The sequence below is a fragment of the Oncorhynchus mykiss genome, chromosome 10, assembly GCF_013265735.2.
Source record: "Oncorhynchus mykiss isolate Arlee chromosome 10, USDA_OmykA_1.1, whole genome shotgun sequence".
In the NCBI taxonomy this organism is placed as follows: domain Eukaryota; kingdom Metazoa; phylum Chordata; class Actinopteri; order Salmoniformes; family Salmonidae; genus Oncorhynchus; species Oncorhynchus mykiss.
Genome location: NC_048574.1, coordinates 52,916,024 through 52,933,597, shown reverse-complemented (window position 1 = coordinate 52,933,597; position 17,574 = coordinate 52,916,024). Strand labels below are relative to the sequence as shown.

General features: G+C 40.3%; 1 protein-coding gene across 3 annotated transcripts in view; it reads right to left on the bottom strand.

The window, feature by feature from the left end:
* Nucleotides 1–17,574, bottom strand: part of LOC110534264 (rho guanine nucleotide exchange factor 15) — a 39,930-nt gene that overhangs the window by 4,044 nt on the left and 18,312 nt on the right. The window lies entirely within an intron of this gene.

Below are 17,574 nucleotides of genomic sequence, written 5' to 3'. Positions count from 1 at the left end.
TTCCTCCTCTCACCTCTAACCTTCATTTGTGGACTTCAATGCACAACGCATCAGCTGTATGTGACTACGCAAAAAAAAAAATCCAAGCCATAACGCTGCACACAGCCTACGTCATTGTCACCATATTAGCTAAATAAAGTCATAGTCAGCATAGCTAATAGAACTAACGCATTAGTAAACCCACTACAATCACACAGTAATGTTATTGCGCAGTCAGTAAGCAGTCACACCGGAAGATACATTTGTAATACCAAAAGCTTACTTTGACTTGGAGGAGTTCAAGTGTTGTGTTGGAAAGTCATAGCGATCTACTGTAGCTAACATAGCATCCCTCTGTTTAAGCAGGGTGTTTCAGTAGGCTAAACTAGCTAGATGCATTTGCTAGCTAAGTAAGTGAAAAAGAAAGTGTCACTCTTGCTTCTTAATTTTGGAAGAAATTAATTTGTTCAAAACTGTTAAACTATTGTCTTTCACTCTCTTTGAGCCAAGTACTCACCACATTTTATGCACTGCAGTGCTAGCTAGCTGGAGTTTATGCTTTCAGTACTGGATAATGTGTCAGTTCATGCTGCAAGAGCTCTGATAGGTTGGAGGACCGGAAGTTGTCATAATTACTGTGTAAGTTTATGGAAGGGGGTGAGAACCAAGAGCCTCCTAGGTTTTGTATTGAAGTCAGTCTACCAAGAGGAGGACGGGAGCTAGCTGTCCTCCGGGATACACAAATGTGCCATCCCTACAGAGTACTGTTGCAGCTACTGTAGACCTTCAGTGCAAAACAGTGTGTTTTAGTGTTATTTGGTGATGTGAATATATTTGGTTTAGTTTTCAATGTTTTACCATTTTTAATTTGAAGTATTTCACTGAGGAGGATGGTCTTCCCCTTCCTCCTCTGAGGAGCCTCGGCTGCTAGAAACAGAAGTTGTCACATCGACGGTACTGACTTCAGGAAAGTCCTGTGGGACTTGTGGGGGCCGTAGAGCAAAAACGAAGAACATTGTGTTTTTGAGAGTCTTCCCTTTCCATAGAGTGGTCATTATAGTTTCTAGACTTCGGACGCTAGAGACATTTTGTGAGAAGACAGATTTTCGGGATGGCTCATTGTCTAAAATAAACACAGCTATAGCTCAGCCACCTTCCACCGCAGATGCAGAAGGCCGCCATAGGAGGATGTGAGAGATTGAGACGCAGGCTCTCTACCTTAAACTGGTGGATTTTGATGAGATTTTTAAAATCGTGTTACTTATGTTTTATTTAACCTTTAACTTCTTGCGACTCTTAAACCCGGATCCGGGAGCGTAATCATCGCCTCAAACTAACAGCGGACATAAATCTTCCTAAAAAATCTTCCTATTCATGAAAATCACAAATGAAATATATTGAGACACAGCTTAGCCTTTTGTTAATCACACTGTCATCTCAGATTTTCAAAATATGCTTTACAGCCAACGCTAGACAAGCATTTGTGTAAGTTTATCATGGCATAGGCTCTGCTAGCAGGAGGCAACATTTTCACGAAAATAAGAAAAGCAATCAAATTAGATAATTTACCTTTTGAAGAACTTCGGATGTTTTCACTCAGGAGACTCCCAGTTAGATAGCAAATGTTCCTTTTTTCCAAAAAGATTATTTTTGTAGGCGAAATAGCTCCCTTTGTTCTTCACGTTTGGCTGAGAAATTGACCGGAAAATGCAGTCACTACAACGCCAAACTTTATCCAAATTATCTCCATAATATCGACAAACATTGTTTAGAATCAATCCTCAGGGTGTTTTTCACATATCTATTCAATAATATATCCGTCGGGACAATTGGTTTCTCATTAGAAGCGATTGGAATAATGGCTACCTCAGTACTTTACGCAAGATTTTCTGCGGGAGCCATCTTTTGCTCAATGTGGTACCTTACGGCTATTCTTCAACATAAATGCGTAAAAAGACGTCACAATGCTGTAGACACCTTGGGGAATACGTAGAAAGCGTAAGCTCATTCGTAGCCCATTCACAGCCATATATACAGTGCCTTGCGAAAGTATTCGGCCCCCTTGAACTTTGCGACCTTTTGCCACATTTCAGGCTTCAAACATAAAGATATAAAACTGTATTTTTTTGTGAAGAATCAACAACAAGTGGGACACAATCATGAAGTGGAACAACATTTATTGGATATTTCAAACTTTTTTAACAAATCAAAAACTGAAAAATTGGGCGTGCAAAATTATTCAGCCCCCTTAAGTTAATACTTTGTAGCGCCACCTTTTGCTGCAATTACAGCTGTAAGTCGCTTGGGGTATGTCTCTATCAGTTTTGCACATCGAGAGACTGATATTTTTTCCCATTCCTCCTTGCAAAACAGCTCGAGCTCAGTGAGGTTGGATGGAGAGCATTTGTGAACAGCAGTTTTCAGTTCTTTCCACAGATTCTCGATTGGATTCAGGTCTGGACTTTGACTTGGCCATTCTAACACCTGGATATGTTTATTTTTGAACCATTCCATTGTAGATTTTGCTTTATGTTTTGGATCATTGTCTTGTTGGAAGACAAATCTCCGTCCCAGTCGCAGGTCTTTTGCAGACTCCATCAGGTTTTCTTCCAGAATGGTCCTGTATTTGGCTCCATCCATCTTCCCATCAATTTTAACCATCTTCCCTGTCCCTGCTGAAGAAAAGCAGGCCCAAACCATGATGCTGACACCACCATGTTTGACAGTGGGGATGGTGTGTTCAGCTGTGTTGCTTTTACGCCAAACATAACGTTTTTCATTGTTGCCAAAAAGTTCAATTTTGGTTTCATCTGACCAGAGCACCTTCTTCCACATGTTTGGTGTGTCTCCCAGGTGGCTTGTGGCAAACTTTAAATTACACTTTTTATGGATATCTTTAAGAAATGGCTTTCTTCTTGCCACTCTTCCATTAAGGCCAGATTTGTGCAATATACGACTGATTGTTGTCATATGGACAGTCTCCCACCTCAGCTGTAGATCTCTGCAGTTCATCCAGAGTGATCATGGGCCTCTTGGCTGCATCTCTGATCAGTCTTCTCCTTGTATGAGCTGAAAGTTTAGAGGGACGGCCAGGTCTTGGTAGATTTGCAGTGGTCTGATACTCCTTCCATTTCAATATTATCGCTTGCACAGTGCTCCTTGGGATGTTTAAAGCTTGGGAAATCTTTTTGTATCCAAATCCGGCTTTAAACTTCTTCACAACAGTATCTCGGACCTGCCTGGTGTGTTCCTTGTTCTTCATGATGCTCTCTGCGCTTTTAACGGACCTCTGAGACTATCACAGTGCAGGTGCATTTATACGGAGACTTGATTACACACAGGTGGATTGTATTTATCATCATTAGTCATTTAGGTCAACATTGGATCATTCAGAGATCCCCACTGAACTTCTGGAGAGAGTTTGCTGCACTGAAAGTAAAGGGGCTGAATAATTTTGCACGCCCAATTTTTCAGTTTTTGATTTGTTAAAAAAGTTTGAAATATCCAATAAATGTCGTTCCACTTCATGATTGTGTCCCACTTGTTGTTGATTCTTCACAAAAAAATACAGTTTTATATCTTTATGTTTGAAGCCTGAAATGTGGCAAAAGGTCGCAAAGTTCAAGGGGGCCGAATACTTTCGCAAGGCACTGTATAAGGAGTAATTGGCATGAAGCGCTTTCAAAAAATGCGACACTTCCTGATAGGATTTTTATCTGGGTTTCGCCTCTAACATCAGTTCTGTTGCACTCACAGACAATATCTTTGCAGTTTTTGGAAACGCAAGAGTGTTTTCTATCCAAAGCTGTCAATTGTATGCATATTCGAGCATCTTGCCGTGACAAAATATCCCGTTTTAAAACGGGAATGTTTTTTTATCCAAAAATGAAAATACTGCCCCTAGAGTCGCAACAGGTTCAATTATTTAACTAGGCAAGTCAATTAAGAACATTCTTATTTACTATGACAGCCTAGGAACAAGGGGTTAACTGCCTTGTTCAGGGGCAGAAAACAACATATTTTTACCTCATCTTTCAGGGGTTCGATCTAGCAACCTTTCGGTTACTGGCCCAATGCTCTAACCACTAGGCTACCTGCCGCCCCTTACACTATGTCATGACGTGGCCCTTTCTGGGTATAGATCGTGGCATCCCTTTCTCTCTCTCTCATTCCTACACCCAGGTTCTGTTATCTCAGTTTGTAAATTCTTGGAGGAGACTCTCCTCCTGGCCATGCAGTGTAGAGAGAGAGAGAGAGTGGGTTTCAGGCATTTAATTATATCACTATTTCTGACTTTTGTGGTGCACCTGCCTGGTTGAAATATGATTTTCATGTGTTTGTATGCGGGGCGCTGTCCTCAGATAATAGCATGGTGTGCTTTCGCCGTAAAACCTTTTTGAAATCTGACACAGCGGTTGGATTAACCTCTTAGATCTCTAGGGGCGCTATTTCATTTTTGGATAAAAAACGTTCCCGTTTTAAGCGCGATATTTTGTCACGAAAAGATGCTCGACTATGCATATTCTTGACAGTTTTGGAAAGAAAACACTCTGAAGTTTCAGAATCTGCAAAGATTTTGTCTGTAAGTGCCCCAGAACTCATTCTACAGGCGAAACCAAGATGATGCATCACCCAGGAATTAGCAGAATTTCTGAAGCTCTGTTTTCCATTCTCTCCTTATATGGCTGTGATTGCGCAACGAATGAGCCTACACTTTCTGTCGTTCGCCCAAGGTCTTAGCAGCATTGTGACGTATTTGTAGGCATATCATTGGAAGATTGACCATAAGAGACTACATTTTCCAAGTGTCCGCCTGGTGTCCTGCGTCGAATTCGGTGCGCAATTGCCAGCTGCTTCCACTTTACCATTTGATTCAGGGGAGAAAGCATGTGTCCAAGAACGATGTATCAATGAAGAGATATGTGAAAAACACCTTGATGATTGATTCTAAACAACGTTTGCCATGTTTTCAGTCGATATTATGGAGTTAATTTGGAAAAAAGTTCGCGTTTTGAGGACTGAATTTTCGGTTTTTTTTTGGTAGCCAAATGTGATGTATAAAACGGAGCTATTTCTAATACACAAAGAATCTTTTTGGAAAAACTGAGCATCTGCTATCCAACTGAGAGTATCCTCATTGAAAACATCAGAAGTTCTTCAAAGGTAAATGATTTTATTTGAAGGCTTTTATGTTTTTGTTGAAATGTTGCGTGCTGGATGCTAACGCTAATGCTAACGCTAAATCCTTTGTTTGCTAGCTACTGTTACACAAATTATTGTTTTCCTATGGTTGAGAAGCATATTTTGAAAATCTGAGATGACAGTTTTGTTTACAAAAGGCTAAGCTTGCGAGATGGCATATTTATTTCATTTCATTTGCGATTTTCATGAATAGTTAACGTTGCGTTATGGTAATGAGCTTGAGGCTGTAGTCACGATACCGGATCCGGGTTTGGGAGATCAGAGAGGTTAACAAGAAGTTAAGCTTTATTTTGATGTATAACACATATTTTCAAGAATGCTAAATATTTGAATTTTGTATTTTTGAATTTCGCGCACTGCAATTTCGCCGGATGCTACTGTCCCACCTCCCCATAAGAAGTTAAGGGTTGCAGTGAATTCACTAGCAGTGGTTACTGGAACTTATAGGGTTGACTCATTAGTGTCCATAGACACACAGGCTTTGTTTAACCTCTAGTGACACCCCATTCTGTGAACGGGACCATTATCATCATCTGACACTAATTAGCATAACGCAACGGATATAAATCTTCCTAGAAAATGTTCCTATTCATGAAAATCACAAGTGAAATATATTGGAACACAGCTTAGCCTTTTGTTAATCACCCTGTCATCTCAGATTTTCAAAATATGTTTTACAGCCAACGCTAGACAAGCATTTGTGTAAATGTATCATAGCCTAGCATAGCATTATGCCTTGCTAGCAGCAGGCAAACTTGTCACGGAAATCAGAAAATCAATCAAATTAAATTGTTTACCTTTGATGAACTTCGGATGTTTTCACTCACGAGACTCCCAGGTAGACAGCCAAAGTTAATTTTTTCCCAAAATATTATTTTTGTATGCGAAATAGCTCCGTTTGTTCTTCACGTTTGGCTGAGAAATCGCCCAGAAATTGCGGTCACCACAACGCAGAAAAATATTCAAAATTAACTCCATAATATCGACAGAAACATGGCAAACGTTGTTCAGAATCCATTCTCAAGGTGTTTTTCTAATATCTACTCGATAATATATCCGTCGGGACAATTCGTTTTTCACTCTGACCGATTAGAGTAATGGCTACCCATTTTACGCGAGAATCTCTCTCGGAGCCACCATGTGACCACTTACGTAATGTGGCTGCCCACGGCTATTCTTCAACAGAAATGCGTAAAACTATGTCACAATGCTGTAGACACCTTGGGGAATACGTAGAAAGCGTTAGCTCGTTGATGGTACATTCACAGCTGAATAGGGAGTCATTGGAACGCAGCGCTTTCAAAACCTGGGGCACTTCCGGATTGGATTTTCCCAGGCTTTCGCCGGCAACAGCAGTTCTGTTATACTCACAGACAATATCTTTACAGTTTTGGAAACGTTAATGTTTTCTATCCAAAGCTGTCAATTATATGCATATTCTAGCATATTTTCCTGATAAAATATCCCATCTAAAACGGAAAGTTTTTTTTCCAAAAATGAAAATACTGCCCCCTAACACCAACAGGTTAATGTCAGTGGCATGTCATTGGTAAAAATATAAAAGCGTAAAGGGCCTGAAGAGCTGCCCTGTGGTACACCACACTTTACATGTTTAACATTAGAGCAGCTTCAATTAACGAAAATCACCTGTGTTCCAGTAGATTGCCATATCGTGGATTCATAGCCATCTGAGGTTCAAAAGCCATAACACATACAGTACCAGTCACAAGTTTGGACACACCTACTCATTCCAGGACTTTTCTTTATTTGTACTATTTTCTACATTGCACAAAAGTGGAGACATCAAAACTATGAAATCACACATATGGAATCATGTAGTAAACTATTTTTTTTTTAATCAAATATTAAATATATTTTGATTTGTTTTCTTCAAAGTAGCCTCCCTTTGTCTTAAAGACAATTTTGCACAATCTTGGCATTCTCTCAACTAGTTTCATGAGGAAATCACTTGGAATTCATTTCAATTAACCTTTCTAGCGCAGGGGTTCTGCTAGCGGAACACCTCTACAAAATATTTTTGGGAAATATTTTCACACATTGACAAGTCCAATACAGTTACACAATACATGTCTTTTTTGTTCGATAATGTGCATATTTATATCCAAAAATCAGTTTACATTGGCGCCTTTCGTGCAGTAATGTTTGGATTCAAAAAACAAACAGTGATTTTGCAGAAATACTAATAATAAACATTGATAAAAGATACTAGTGTTGTTCACATAATTAAAGATAGACTTCTCCTTAATGCAACTGCTGTGTCAGATTTCAAAAATACTTTATGGAAAAAGCATCATCTGAGAACGGCACTCAGAACCATAAACAGCCAGAGGAATAGCCGCCATTTTGCAATCAACAAAGTTAGAAACAATACCATAAATATTCACTTACCTTTGATGATCTTCATCAGAAGGCACTCTCAGGAATCCCAGTTCAACAATAAATGACTGATTTGTTCCATAAAGTTCCATCATTTATGTCCAAATAGCCACTTGTTGTTAGAGTGTTCAGCCCAGTAATCCATCTTCAGGAGTCGCGAGCATTTCATCCAGACAAAGACTAACGGAACTTTGATTTTTTTAGAAACATGTCAAACGATGTATGAAATCAATCGTTAGGATGTGTTTAACATAAAACATCAATAATGTTCCAACCGGAGAATTCCTTTGTCTGAAGAAAAAGCACTGGAACGTGAGGTAAGTGCGCGTCATGAGACCAAGGCTCTCTGCCAGACCACTGACTCAAAGAGGTCTCATGAGCCCCTCCTTTATAATAGAATCCTCATTCAAGTTTCAAAAGATGGTTGACATATAGTAGAAGCCCTAGGAAGTGCAACCCCATCCATATCTCAATGTGTACTCAGTAGGCCAAGCTTTGAAAAACTACAAACCTCAGATGTCCCACTTCCTGGTTGGATTTTTCCTCAGATTTTCTCCTGCCATATGAGTTATGTTATACTCACAGACATCATTCAAACAGTTTTAGAAACTCCAGAGTGTTTTCTATCCAACACTAATAATAATATGCATATACACTGCTCAAAAAAAATTAAGGGAACACTGAAACAATACAATGTAACTCCAAGTCAATCACACTTCTGTGAAATCAAACTGTCCACTTAGGAAGGAACACTGATTGACAATAAATGTCACATGCTGTTGTGCAAATGGAATAGACAACAGGTGGAAATTATAGGCAATTAGCAAGACATCCCAATAGAGGAGTGGTGACCACAGACCACTTCTCAGTTCCTATGCTTCCTGGCTGATGTTTTGGTCACTTTTGAATGCTGGCGGTGCTTTCACTCTAGTGTTAGCATGAGACGGAGTCTACAAACCACACAAGTGGCTCAGGAAGTGCAGCTCATCCAGAATGACACATCAATGCGAGCTGTGGCAAGAAGGTTTGCTGTGTCTGTCAGTGTAGTGTCCAGAGCATGGAGGCGCTACCAGGAGACAGGCATCAGGAGATGTGGAGGAGGCCGTAGGAGGGCAACAACCCAGCAGCAGGACCGCTACCGCCGCCTTTGTGCAAGGAGGAGCAGGAGGAGCACTGCCAGAGCCCTGCAAAATGACCTCCAGCAGGACACAAATGTGCATGTGTCTGCTCAAACGGTCAGAAACAGACTCCATGAGGGTGGTATGAGGGCCCGACGTCCACAGGTGGGGATTGTGCTTACAGCCCAACACCCTGCAGGACGTTTGGCATTTGCCAGAGAACACCAAGATTGGCAAATTCGCCACTGGCGCCCTGTGCTCTTCACAGATGAAAGCAGGTTCACACTGAGCACATGTGACAGACGTGACAGAGTCTGGAGACGCCGTGGAGAACGTTCTGCTGCCTGCAACATCTTCCAGCATGACCGGTTTGGCGGTGGGTCAGACAATGCTAGACTTCATGTGGCTGGAGTGTGTCAGCAGTTCCTGCAAGAGGACGGCATTGATGCTATGGACTGACCAGCCCGTTCCCCAGACCTGAATCCAATTGAGCACATCTGGGACATTATGTCTCGCTCCATCCACCAACGCCACGTTGCACCACAGACTGTCCAGGAGTCGGTTGATGCTTTAGTCCAGGTCTGGGAGGAGATCCCTCAGGAGACCATCCGCCACCTCATCAGGAGCATGCCCAGGCGTTGTAGGGAGGTCATACATGCACGTGGAGGCCACGCCCACTACTGAGCCGCATTTTGACTTGTTTTAAGGACATTACATCAAAGTTGGATCAGCCTGTAGCGTGGTTTTCCACTTTAATTTTGAGTGTCACTCCAAATCCAGACCTCCATGGGTTGATAAATTTGATTTCCATTGATCATTTTTGTGTGATTTTGTTGTCAGTACATTCAACTATGTAAAGAAAAAAGTATTTAATAAGAATTTTTAATTCATTCAGATCTAGGATGTGTTATTTTAGTGTTTTTTTGAGCAGTGTATTAGCATCTGGGACAGAATAGGAGGCAGTTCACTCTGGGCACGCTATTCATCCAAAAGTGAAAATGCTGCCCCCTATCCCAAAAAGGATAACAGGTGTGCCTTGTAAAAAAGTTCATTTGTGGAATTTCTTTCCTTAAAACCTGTTAAGGATATGGCAGACATACGCCCCCTTTGGAGAGATTGGGTACCCCTAGTAAACTGGAAAAAAAATCTGTCAAAAATTGCTAATATATGCAAATAAAAATTATTATTGGATAGAAAACACTCTAAAGATTCTAAAACCGTTGGAATTATGTCTGTAAGTATAGCAGAACTCACAGGGCAGGCATTCTTCCAAACTAGTTTTTGTGGCCATGAAAGTTGGAGCAACTTTGACGTCATGGCCCCCACCCTTCCCAACCAGTTATTCTGGGGACACTTTCTATCTCTTCCGCTAGATGTCCTCTTTCATTCGAGCTTTGAATCGTTCAAATCCCGCGATAATTGACCTTATGGGAGTGAAATTAGTGCGTGCCACGAGAGAATAGGCTGTGCGTATGGGCGCGAATTGGTCCCAGCCATTCCTTTGTTCCAGCACTCAAGAGAAGAGCAGACGATGGCCGATTGAATTGAAGTTTGTTTTGCGTGTCTAAAACATCATAAAGCTTGCTTCTGCACTTAGTTTGACCTGTTTAGTCGACATATAATATGTAATTTTGAAGTTTTGATGCGCAACTTTTCCGGACCAGAGGACGTTTTGGGTGCATTTCAGCTGATGTTATTAGCAGTAGCTAATACAAAGACGCAAGACTTGAAACCAAACGATGTATTGGGTAAGTATGAAGCCTTCCAGAACATTCTGAACGAAGACCATCGAAGGTAAGGGAATATTTATGCTTAAATCTGTGTTTCTGTTGACTCCAACATTACGTAGAAATGTAGCTTGGAACTGAGCGCCGTCTCAGCATATAGAATAGTGTGCGATTTCTGTAACGTTAAAAATAAATCTAACACAGCGGTTGCATAAAGAAGCAGTGTATCTTTCTAACTATATGTAGAACATGTATATTTAGTCAAAGTTTATGATGTCTATTTACGTTATCTTGCCGCGCTACATAGATTTCCTGCGGGCATTTTTGAGTAATTTCTGAAGGTGAACTCACTGTAAATGGACATTTATGGATATAAATGGCATATTATTGAAAAAAAAAAAAATGTACTGTGTAATATGTCATATTACTGTCATCTGATGAAGATTTTCAAAAGGTTAGTGAGCGATTTATTTTTTAATCCTGCGTTTGTTGATTGCATGTTTTGGCTATTGAAATGAGCTGTGTCTGGTGGTGGTTTTACATATATATGTGCTATGTTTTCGCCGTAAAACATTTTAGAAATCTGACTTGCTGGCTAGATGAACAAGGTGTTTATCTTTCATTTGAGCTATTGGACTTGTTAATGTGTGGAGGTTAAATATTTGTAAGAATATTTTTGCGTTCCATGCGCCACCGTTTCAGCTGAACGTGGGAGGGTTGATTCCCAATTGGGAACCAGTATCGTAGACAGGTTAATGCATTTGAGCCAATCAGTTGTGTTGTGACAAGGTAGTGGTGGCATACAGAAGATAGCCCTATTTAGTGAAAGACCAAGTCCATATTATGGCAAGAACATCTCAAATAAGCAAAGAGAAACAACATTCCATCATTACTTTAAGACATGAAGGTCAGTCAATATGGAATATTTCAAGAACTTGAAAGTTTCAAGTGCAGTCACAAAAACCATCAAGCACTATGATGAAACTGGCTCTCATGAGGACTGCCACAGGAAAGGAAGACTCAGAGTTGCTGCACAGGATAAATTACCAGCCTCAGAAATCGTCATTAACTGCACCTCAGATTGCACCACAGAGTTCAAGTAACAGACACATCTCAGAGGTCATACAATGAGTTTTGTTGTGATTCATGTGTTGATGTTGTAAAGAATATTTGATGATCTGTGGTGTGTGATGAGGAGCAACCAGATGCTGCACTTGATGTATTTATGAAACTACTTCTTCCAGTTACTAATAATCCCATTAAGAAAATGACTGTAAAAACTGTTAAATCCCCTTGGATTGTTTCAATGATGAGGAATTGAAACAATTTATGGTTGAGAGGGATGAGGCAAAGGTATGGCAATTAAGTCTGGCACCCCAACTGATTGGCAAACATACTGCAAATTGAGAAATCATGTGGTTAAACGAAATAAAAACAAACTACACTATGAAACAAAGATACATTATATAAAGAATGATAGTAAATAGCTCTGGGGAACCTTAAATTAAATTCTGTGGAAAAAAGCAAACTCAGCTCCTTCATTCATTGGACCAGATGGCTCATTCATCACAAAGCCCACTGATATTGCAAACTACCTTATGACTTTTTCATTGGCAAGATAAGCAAACTTAAGGATGACATGCCAGCAACAAACACTGACACTACACATCCAAGTATATAGGACCAAATTATGAAAAACAATAATTGTACTTTTGAATTCTGTGAAGTCAGTGTGAAAGAGGTGAAAAAAGTATTGTTGTCTATCAACATTGACAAGCCACTGGGGTCTGACAATCTGGATGGGAAATTATTGAGGATAAAGGCAGATGATACTGCCACTCCTATTTGCAACATCTTCAATTTAAGCTTACTAGAGAACGTGTGCCCTTGGGCTTGGAGGGAAGTCATTCCGCCACCCAAGAATACTGGCTCAAATAGCCGACCAATCAGCCTTTTACCAACCCTTAGTGAACTTCTGGAAAAAATGTTGTTTGACCAGATACAATGCTATTTCACAGTAAACAAATTGACAACAGAATTTCAGCATGCATATAGGTGTCACGTTCTGACCTTAGTTCTTTTGTTATGTCTTTGTTTTAGTATGGTCAGGGCTTGAGTTGGGTGGGTTGTCTATGTTCCTTTTTCTATGTTTTGGGATTTCTGTATTTGGCCTGGTATGGTTCTCAATCAGAGGCAGCTGTCAATCATTGTCCCTGATTGAGAACCATACTTAGGGAGCCTGGTTTCACTTTTGAGTGGTGGGTGATTATGTATCCTGTGTTAGTGGTTTCACCATACGGGACTGTTTCGGTTGTTTGTGCTTTTGTTATTTTGTTCATTGTTCTGTTTTATTAAATATATCATTATGGACACTTACCACGCTGCACATTGGTCTGATCCTTAATACTCCTCTGGAGAAAGGGAATTCCGTTACAATAGGTAAGGACACTCAAGAAGCACAGCTTACACAAATGACTGATGATTGGTTGAGAGAAATTGATGATAAAATGATTGTGGGGGCTGTCTTGCTAGACCTCAGAGCAGCTTTTGACATTATCGATCATATTCTGCCACAGGAAAAACTTGTGTTAAGGCTTTACATCCCCTGCTATAATTTGGATACAGAGTTACTTGTCTAACAGAACACCGAGGGTGTTCTTTAATGGAAGCTTCTCAAATATAATCCAGTTAGAATCAGGAATTCCCCAGGGTAGCTGTTTAGGCCCCTTGCTTTTTTTTCAATTTTTACTAACTTTGAGTAAGGGAACACCCCCCTGAAATGGACAAAAATGAATGGGAAGTCATTGGCACTGGACAAACCATATACACGGTGTCCAATACCACCCAATTCGGCGTCGTTTCGTGTAAAGTTGATTACAAATGCCGTATGGCAAATGCCAGTTGTAACACTTTAAAAATCCAACAGGTGGCGAGCGCGCAAAATTTTGAAAAAGTGCATTTTTTTTCAAAAACGTATCACCCCCCCCAAAAACTGCTTTCTGGACCGTTTTTCGAAATTCTTTCGATTTTTTTTATTTTTTTTTTTTTTTTTTTTTTTTTCAATTACACATGTGTAAGAACTGTATGAATATACTTTTGTCCAATTTTAATATCATAATTTTTATTTTTTATTTTACTTGCGCATAAGGAATATGTTTTGTCCAATTGGAATATGATTTCATAGGAAGTCAAAAGTCAAAAATGTCAAAATTTTGTAAAAAACTTCACACACCTTTAAAAGGGTGCTTTCAAGACTGTTTTTTGAAATTCTTTTGAATTTTGTGTCAATTACACACGTATAACAACTGTATCAACATACTTTAGTCGTATTTTATTATCATAATGCAAAATTGACTGGCCTGATGAACACAGGATGGCCAGGCAGTGATAGTTGCTCCTTTCCATCGCTCGTTGTGTTGATTTCATTATGTCCATTTGTTTATGTTTTCTCACTTTTGCAAATTCACTGTGCATTTGCAATACGGTTCAATGGGCATTTACCATCACAAATTTGTCATGCTATAAAAATCCTGCAGGAATGTGAAATTGACTGGCTTGATGAACTCGGGATGGCTGGGCAGTGATTTTGGTTCATCTCAATCACTCGTTAGGGTTGATTTCAGAATGTCACATTGGTGATGGTACCTCACTGTTTAAACATATTGCAAATGGACAAGAGTCACCAGCAAGTCACAGTCCATGAGTCAATTAGATATCATTCTGACACCAAACTGATACAAACTGACACCAAACCCACTTTTTCCAACACGTTTAGTAGCCAACTATCACATACTTCAGAGCTGGCCCAAAATTCACAACGCCTTCAGTTCAAACCATTAAAAAAACGTAAAACACGTAGTTACGTTCTAGCTGCGGGTCCATTTCTCATGTCATGTGTAGGCCTAGCTGAGGCGACCCCGAATCCCAAGTTTCGGCTCGATAGGTAATTTGGTGTCCGAGCTAGACCCTAATTGGTGCTGAAAATCCACTTTTTTCCATGACTTGCTATGGGGTACTTGAATGAGCTATCAGACAGAAACATTGGGGTCCGTCTATATGGGCCGAGACGGTCGCAATGCACCTAGTCTTGCGACTCGGGGATATTTCTAAATGTCGTCATTTTCGTGATGCAAAAAGGAATTGAAGTCATTGCAAATGTACGAGGCTGTTTCTCGGTCCGAGAACCTTCTAGAGCCACCTAACTCACCACGCACTATCGGCCTGAGGTCTAGGACAGGTTTCTAAAGTTTCGGAACTCTAGGTCTGATAGTTCTTTAAAAGTTCCAACAAGGTTAACTAATGCAGGCTGTGTATGTCTCTACGCACCCCAATGGGTCCCTCCTTCCAAGCTGTGTGTGTGTGTGATTTAGTTTTCCTTTGAAATTTTATGGGAAAAATGACTGATTTACAGTTCATGGGGGTTGCCTAATCACACATGAAGTTTTGGACAGATCTGACTTTTTTAACCCTTCGAAACAGCCCCCGAGACACCAATTATGGCACTTCCGGTTGGCACAGGAAGCTATAAATAAACTCATATCCTGATTGGGGTATGCCTTTGCAAAATCCTGAGTTTTAAGTCTTTACGTTAAGAACTGAGTTATTTACGGAGGGTTTAGTGAGTGTGTTATTTCAGAAAATCATAGAAAATCACAGAAATCTCGCAGAGCAACTGGATCGGTAACTGTTGAAAAAAAAACACCTATCTTTGAACATCACCAATTTGTCATTGTACGATTTCTCTTAAATGACGATAGATAAATGGCTGGTTCTTTTTTTATTGACACCGGAGGCTCCTTGACTTTGACGTGAAGTGGAAAAATAATTTCTCTATTTTAATTTTGGACCTTTAATCCCAGAGAAATGGCCATAACTCAAAAACCGTTGAGGCCTAGACGCCATCTTGTTCGGGGCCAACTGCCCATTATGCCAAACCTACGCTCACCAAGTTTTGGCTTCGAAATATTTTCCGTTTTGGAGATAAGGCCCCGTCGTGTATCGTGATGTTTAGTACAATTGCAATATGATTGCTTATGCCCTCTTGTGGGATTTTCCTGGACAGCGGAAAAATGACCAAAATTTGATTATTTTATAAAACGGAAACCGAATGTCCGAGAAAGTTCATTTGATGACTTCCCGGTAGGTCCGGCCCTACCGCACGGCCCGACGCCGACCGCAAATTTTACAAACGTTTTCGGACGTCTAGTAAGGGACCGTACATTTGCAATATGGACTTTCTCACTAACCATACAGCAAATGTCAAAATGTTCCCTTAAGGTATGTAATGCCAGAGTGTCAATGTATGCAGATGACTCAACACTATACACATCAGCTACTACAGTGACTGAAATGACTGTGTTCACTTAAGAGCTGCAGTTAGTTTCAGAGTGGGTGGCAAGGAATAAGATAGCCCTAAATATTTCTAAATCTAAAAGCATTATATTTGGAACAAAACACTCACTAAACCCAAACCCAAACCTCAACTAAATCTTGAAATAAAATAATGTGGAAATTGAGCAAGTTGAGATGACTAAAATGCTTGGAGTAACCCTAGATTGTAGTCATGGTCAAAACATATTGATGCAGTAGTAGCTAAGATGGGGAAAAGTTTGTCTATAATAAAGCAATGCTCTTCCTTCTTAACAAAACTATCCACAAGGCAGGTCCTACAGGCCCTAGTTTTGTCGCACCTTGACTACTGTTCAGTCGTGTGGTCAGGTGCCACAAAAAAGGACTTAGGAAAATTGCAATTGGCTCCGAACAGGGCAGCACGGCTGAAAGGGCTAATATTTAAAAAATGCATGTCAATCTCTCCTGGCTGGAAGTAGAAGAGATATTTTTTTCTTCATCACTACTTTTATTTATGAGAGGTATTGACATGTTGAATGCACCGAGCTCTGTCTAAATTATTGGCACACAACTCGGCCACCCATGCATACCCCACAAGACATGCCACAAGAGGTTTCTTCACAGTCCCCAAGTCTAGAACAGACTATGGGAGGCACACAGTACAACATGTATGTGACTACATGGCTACATGGAACTCTATTCCACATCAAGTAACTGACACAAACAGTAAAATTAGATGTAAAGAACAGATAAAAAAACACCTTGTGGAACAGCGGGGACTGTGAAGCAACACAAACATTGGCAAAGACAGACACATACATACTTACACACACACAATAACATACGCACTATTCATTTAGTACTGTAGATATAGTGTTGGTAGTGTTGGAGTAGGGGCCTGAGGCCACACAGTGTGTTGTGAAATCTGTCAAAGTATAAAGTATAAACATACCTTGAGTTTGTGGAACTCTCAAAAGTTTGGACACACCTTCTCATTCAAGGAGTTTTCTTTATATTTACTATTTTCTACATTGTAGAAAAAAAGTGAAGACATCAAAACTATGAAATCACACATATGGAATCATGTAGTAACCAAAAAAGTCCAATCAAAATCAAATCAAATTGTATTGGTCACATAAACATATTTAGCAGATGTTATTAAATGTATGGCAAAATGCAGTAGTATCTAGAATTCACAACAATATACACGTATCTAAATGTAAAATAATGGAATTAAGAAATATATAAACATTAGATTGAGCAATGTCGGAGTGGCATTGACTAAAATACAGTAGAATGGACTACATATGAGATGAGAAATGTATGTAAACATTATTAAAGTGACTAGTGTTCCAGTGATTCCAAGTCTATGTATATAGAGCAGTGGTCTCTATGGTGTAGGGTTGCAAAATCGTGAGGAAGCTGGCTAGTGATGGCTATTTAACAGTCTAATGGCCTTGAGCTCAAAGTTGTTTTTCAGTCTCTCGGTCCCAGCTTTGATGCACCTGTACTGACTTCGCCTTCTGGATGATAGCGGGGTGAACAGGCAGGGGCTCGGGTGGTTGATGTCCTTGAGTATCTTTTTGGCCTTTCTGTGACATCGGGTGCTGTAGGTGTCCTGGAGGGCAGGCAGTTTGCCCCCAGTGATGTGTTGCACAGACCGCACCACCCTCTGGAGAGCTCTGCGGTTGCGGGCGGTGCAGTTGCCGTACCAGGTGGTGATACAGCCCAACAGGATGCTCTCAATTGTACATCTGTGAAGGTTTTAGGGGCCAAGCCACATTTCTTTAGCCTCCAGAGGT